The sequence below is a fragment of the Passer domesticus genome, chromosome Z, assembly GCF_036417665.1.
Source record: "Passer domesticus isolate bPasDom1 chromosome Z, bPasDom1.hap1, whole genome shotgun sequence".
NCBI classification, from domain to species: Eukaryota; Metazoa; Chordata; class Aves; order Passeriformes; family Passeridae; genus Passer; species Passer domesticus.
Window position 1 is genome coordinate 11,653,393 of NC_087512.1, and position 6,000 is coordinate 11,659,392.

Sequence of the window (6,000 nt, forward strand, 5' to 3'; positions counted from 1 at the left end):
AGTAGCTAACAAAGATTTCTGATGTGTTTTTAAAGTAAAAAAGGCCAAATTCAAACACATATGTTGGAAAGGTTAAAAAATGTCCTTAGAAAATTAGTAATTGTAGAATATGGATGCAATTTGCTTTAAAATATTCTACTGGCAGCTGTTATCCTCTGCTTGGACTCAAGGGGATTCAGGGAAAGTGCCATTTTGGGTATTTATGTTGTACCATATGTTTCTTCATTGATTAATGCCTGTCTAATAATACAACTAGAATAAGATTGATTAAGTATCTTTCAGCTGCATCTTAACTTCAGTAATTCCCAATGGAGACTTTTGATGTTGACACATACAAGTCTAGTTTATAAATAGGGGAATGTATTTTGAGATCATTATTCTTACCATTTCACTACAGAATATTTGAAGGCAAAGTATTTAATATTTAATTTTTTGCTGGTGAGTTTTACATACATTAGTGTGTAATTAGATCACATTAGTGCTCTTGGAAGCTTAGTTATGAAACAGAACTCACATCTAAGTTAGATTATACATGTTTATAAGTGGTCTAAGCACTGTCAGAGTGGGAGACCAGGCTAAGTGGTTAAATGGAGTTAGACATTATAAATTGGGTTTTCAGATCAATTCACTTGTCCTTTTTAATCTGTAGTTAAGTGCTGATACCAGTTCTGAACCAGTTACCTGCTCTATATTTAGAACTGCAAACTCAACTCCTATAACAAAGATTTACAAATCAATACATTAAATCAAGTAGAATTAGATTTTTTTGGCAGTAGTTTAGAAATATTTTAGAAATATTTTGTCAGAGATTTTCAAGATAACATTTTTGCCTTGGTGTTTTAATGGAGCTGGCTCTGTTAAACTCCTGCTCTTGAAAAGGCTATTAAGCACACCTGAGAGTAGCATACACATTACAGAGGCCAGGCAGGTTTTGGGGATGGCTGGCTAAGAGTTTTGTCAGTTTCTCTTGAAATAAAAGGTTTTGTACATCAGATGCTTTAGTTTGATGTAAGGAGTGCCACAGTTTCTGTAGTGAAGTGCATTCCTCTGTTTATAAGCTAAAGACTTGTATGTATCAGCATTATTGATGGGGAATTAATACTGTTAAGCAGCAGCTGTAAGATAATGAATCATTCTTATTCTAGTAGAATTATAGCATTAAAGAGGTAGCAATCAATGAAGGAATGTAAATACCCAGTAAGAACAGATTGCAAACAGATTATTTAAGGAAACAAAAGCATGTTTAAAGGTTTAGTGAGGGAAGAATGTGTATAACGAAAAGGAAAATGTCAATATATGCTATCTGATTACTTCTCCTTAGCCAAAGAATTCATGAACATGAAAAAAATAACACTTAGAAAAACTGGAATACTCTTTTGGAATTGATTAAGAAGAAAATGCAAGTTTTTATTGGTGGGGTTTTTTTTGTGCAGAGAATATATTGTAGAATTTCCTGGATGATATTCACCTGACTGATAAAGCAATTGTTTTCAGACAGACATACAATTGAAATGAACAGGTAAATGGTATTGGAGGAGGAGATACATAATGATATTTCTGAGGAGAGATATTTGGTGTATGTTTTCTCACTCTCACTTCTGTTTATAAGAGCCAAATGTGGTATGCTGACCTGAAAGACAAGATGATGTACTCCCACATTGCTCTGGCTTTCTCACTTATTGTTTTGAAAGGTTTTGCATCTCCTGCTCTAGAGCCACATTTCACTAAGCAGGACACTGTGAGCTGACCTAATTTGACTGAGTAGGCTGCCCTGCTAACAAACTCGCAAACATAAGCTGACCTAATTTAGGTCCTCATGCGTTACTGTGGTTAACAGGTCCCTGCATTAAATTAATTGTCATGTTTATTTAAAAGCGAAGGGCTTTGCAAACTTTTCAGATAGACAAAACAAATTAAATTACTGTCTCACTAATTGCTGTAGCAGCAGCAACTCAGATATAATCATTTACATATATGAGTTTAACCCATGTTTTAAACATTGTAACAGTGAATATCATCAGGAAACTCCATATCAAGTCAGTTTTCTTCCTTCTATCTGAATAGATGGAAAAGATACACATTGTCAGAGCAGTGCAGCACTGGAGGACCTCTTCATCCTCCTTGTCAAAGTCTCGTGTGGTTTTAAAATGCAGAATCGATAGCATTCATTAGTAACTTTCCTCTTTTTTCACAAAATTCTTGTCTTTTGGTAGTCAGAAAGGGCAAGTATCTCTCTGCCTCTTCAGAGGATCTGTGACTGTGGAGGATTAGAGAGGGCATGAAGTTGGTCCAGTTAACCTCTTCTGTTAAAAATGTTTTCTAAAAGTGGTAGTGGCGTGGTAGTGGCATTGTAGTGGGAAGCTATGATTTTTTTCTCTTCAGTTCTGGAGAAGGGCAAGGAAGCATTAAGGAAGGGAAGGAATGGGTTAAGGAAAGGAATGGTTAAGTAAAGGAAGGGCTAAGGAAGGGACAGGAAGAGAAGGGTTAAGTATGGGAAAGGAAAGATTAAGAAAGGGGAAGGGAGAAGGACTGTGCATCTTGCCAAGCATTAGATTTTTTCCATTATCACCTGTGAGAAGTGAAACTTCTTCAAAAGACAGAGATTTTCTTATGCAATTAAGTAACTGCAGAGTGCTGATCTATGAGAAACATGCAGACCACAATCATTCATTCCCAAGCCGTACAGCCAGCAGCAGGTTGCTTGCACGCTAGTGGCTCATTAGATAAAACAGTTCTAGCACATAGACCACAGGCAAAAGTGTCACGTCGCACCCACACCTATATGAACCACTTCTGCTTCTTTGGGGTAAATAAAAAAAAAAAAAATCTAGCTAGGCAAATGTTTATTTTCAGAAGTATTTTTGTTTATTTTTACACAACAAAACAGTCTATTAGGTAATGTGTTTAAATAAAGACATGGAACAAAACATGCTAACAAGAGTTTTGTGTATCTCTTTCAGGATGGGAAACCTAGTAAGATATCTGAGTTTCTTTTACGGAAAGAATCTGGAGCTCACTGTCTAAAATAGCAGTCACAGACTGTCCTTTCAAATGTAGTAAATTCTTGCAGCAGATTTGAAGGCACTAGATTTTTGTGGTTTTACGGTAGATAGAAGGCTTTCAGAGTAAATTGCATGACAAGCATCATTAGCAGAGCTATCAAATTCATCACTGTTTGTAGCTATTGAAATTATTATTTTCAAATTTTTTTTGGAAAAAAACCCAATACTTAGCTCCTTTCATCTTTGCCAGGCATTCATAAACTGATCCAGAGATATGGCAATGTACTCATGACTCATAAACCTAATTTAGGTTTTGGAAGATGAATTTTAAGTTTGTATGTATCAGTCCTACATATTTTTAGTAATTTGCATGGATAATGCAGTTGTTTGTAGTAAATAAATTAGGCATCAATTCTCAAGTGATTATAGAAAAATAATATTCCTCCTAAAAGTATTTGTTAACAGTAGATGAAGACAGATAAAAAGCCACATGGATTAGGTGCTGGAAGGTATCTTTATCTCACTGGTGTCTATGATAAAATCCCTTGCACAGGAAGTCACCCCCTTGCTGCTGTGTTCCACTGCCTCTGAGCACAGGAAGCAACATATATGGACCTGGATCAACAACAAATCCGATATCAAGTGTGTTTCCCTTTCCAAAACCTCTGTTATGTAGACTTCCAGCCCAACTAAATAATGAGTTCAGACCAGACAAATTTGTTTCTCTCCACAGTCCTCAGTGCTGGTATGTTTTCAGTTTCTAGCTGATGCTGAACCCTCTGTTTCATCAGCTGCCTATTCTTACCTTGGAACAGAAAAATTCAGTGCACATGAAAGGTTGGTAATTTTTATATTAATAAGAACATTATAATAGCATTCAGGATTATAATAAACTTTTCAAGCTCTAAGTATTGGCCCCACTACATAAACAGGAAAGCATAGTTTTTGATAACTTCCTATCTGAACACCATTTTCTCGTTTGTATGTGCATATGAGTCAATTGTCAGGAAACTTCTAGATTCTACATTTGTTTTTAAAATACCACTTCTGTGACAGTGTAAACCTCTGTTAGATAGCAAAGGTGCCTGGGGCAGATAGAGTGCACCTATTTAGGAGCCAAAGCTGCATATGTGTGGCAGAGAAAGAATATGGCTATGTGCTGTTCTGATTCATGGTACATTTTCCACACTACAAAGCCTGTTGCTGGGCTTGGTTACGCAGTGAAATCCAGAGTTCTCATCATGGTTTTATTTGCGTGAGCAATTTCAGAGAAAATAAAGTGAAACTGATATATAAGTGCAAATGAAAAGTTCTCATGATCAAGAAAGCACTTTTTTTTGTATGGTCTTTCTGTGGTTTCAGAAAGGAGCAGAAGAAAGGATTTATTATTGTTATTACTTTCTAAGTAATAGACTTTCACAAATGCTGCTTGACAGCTACCATGACTTCACTGGAAATGCATATTCGTTCATGTAGTGCCTCTGGCTATTAATCACTGTTAACAAGATTGTCATCATTAAGTCTCCATAGCACAGGAGTGCAAAGCATTCCAAACCATGTGGTTCTGTTGGTGCCCTTTCCAATCTGCTTGCCTAACCAGCAATACTCAATCCCTCTTTCAAGTTTCTCATCCTTTTCAAGTACTTGAATTTGATGCACAAGTGGACCAGAAAAAAAAAAAAAAAGGTTGCTAAAGGATCTGGATGCTGGCAGGATTCACAGTTCACATTGCAGAGCACATTTCCTCTCTGTGAAATGAAGTGTGTGTTTACTTATCTTAAAAACTAAGATTTTGTGGGGTTTGTTATCAATAGCTCCAAATCATTGTGCTGCAAGTAGCTTGATTTCACTCTTTTTTTTTTTCAAAGCATGCTTGTGATAGTGTCTACATCCTCTTTGCTGTGAGGCTGAAGGTAACTGCATCAGACTGCAGAGAGAAAGCAGTACTCCTGGTGCATAGTCTAAGCCATGAGTGAGTCAACATAAAATCACTCCCGATTCTGGGCATTTCTCAGAAATATTTTGCATACATTTTCCCTTAACTGCTGAATGATAATCCACAGTAATCAATAAAACTGCCCCATGTAGCCCCACAGTTCAGCAACCGGGCTGTGAAATATAAAGAATATTATTCTATGTAAGAAACTGTGAACAGTCCGTCTCAAAATAGTTCCTAAAATTCAGGGACAGAAATCCATTTCTAGTTACCAAAATACACGGTCAACTACTTAGAGGTAGTTATCAACTTGTAACAGATAAATGTAAGGTGTTGATCAGCTGTGAAAATCAAGATAAACTTTTGGTAACAAAATATTTATCATGGGAGTTTTGAAAGCTTGCCAGTGCAAGCACAAATCCCGCTGAAATTGCTTTTCCCCTTTTATTTTATTACTTTAGAAATATTTCACTTGAGCAAGAGTTAAACTGGATAATACCACTTGGAACTTTTTTCCCTGTAATAATTAGAAAGCTGAGAAACATGTAACAGCTGAGAAAGTGTGAAACTGTGATTCCAGTCCATTTGCTACTCCCTTTTCCCTGCAAAGCTGACTTCACATAAGCATTCACAAATGGTGAATATATCAGCATGCAAAAAAGGTATTGACAGGAGAAGCCAATTAGAGAAACATTGGCAAGCACTAAAAATATTCACTGGAAAGTGAAATGGAGTTTCTATAGAGAATTACATCATTACCCCCTAGAAACTAAAGAATGATGTATCTGTGGTGGTGGAGGATCTCACTACACACTCCTGATTCTCGAATCTTAGAGCAGCCAGCAGCTTAAATTTCTGGTTTTCCTCCAAGTGTAGTTGAGTCCATGGAAGACAGTTTATTAAAATGTACTGGATCTGAAACATTTAAGGAAGGGAATGCAAATGCTGAAGTTGACCTCAGTTTGCCCAAGTGAAGGTCTGGTCACCCTGCACAGTTTCTGGGAAGGAGGGATGGCATTTTTCATGATGTATGCCTGGAGGTATTTAAGAGACATAGATGTG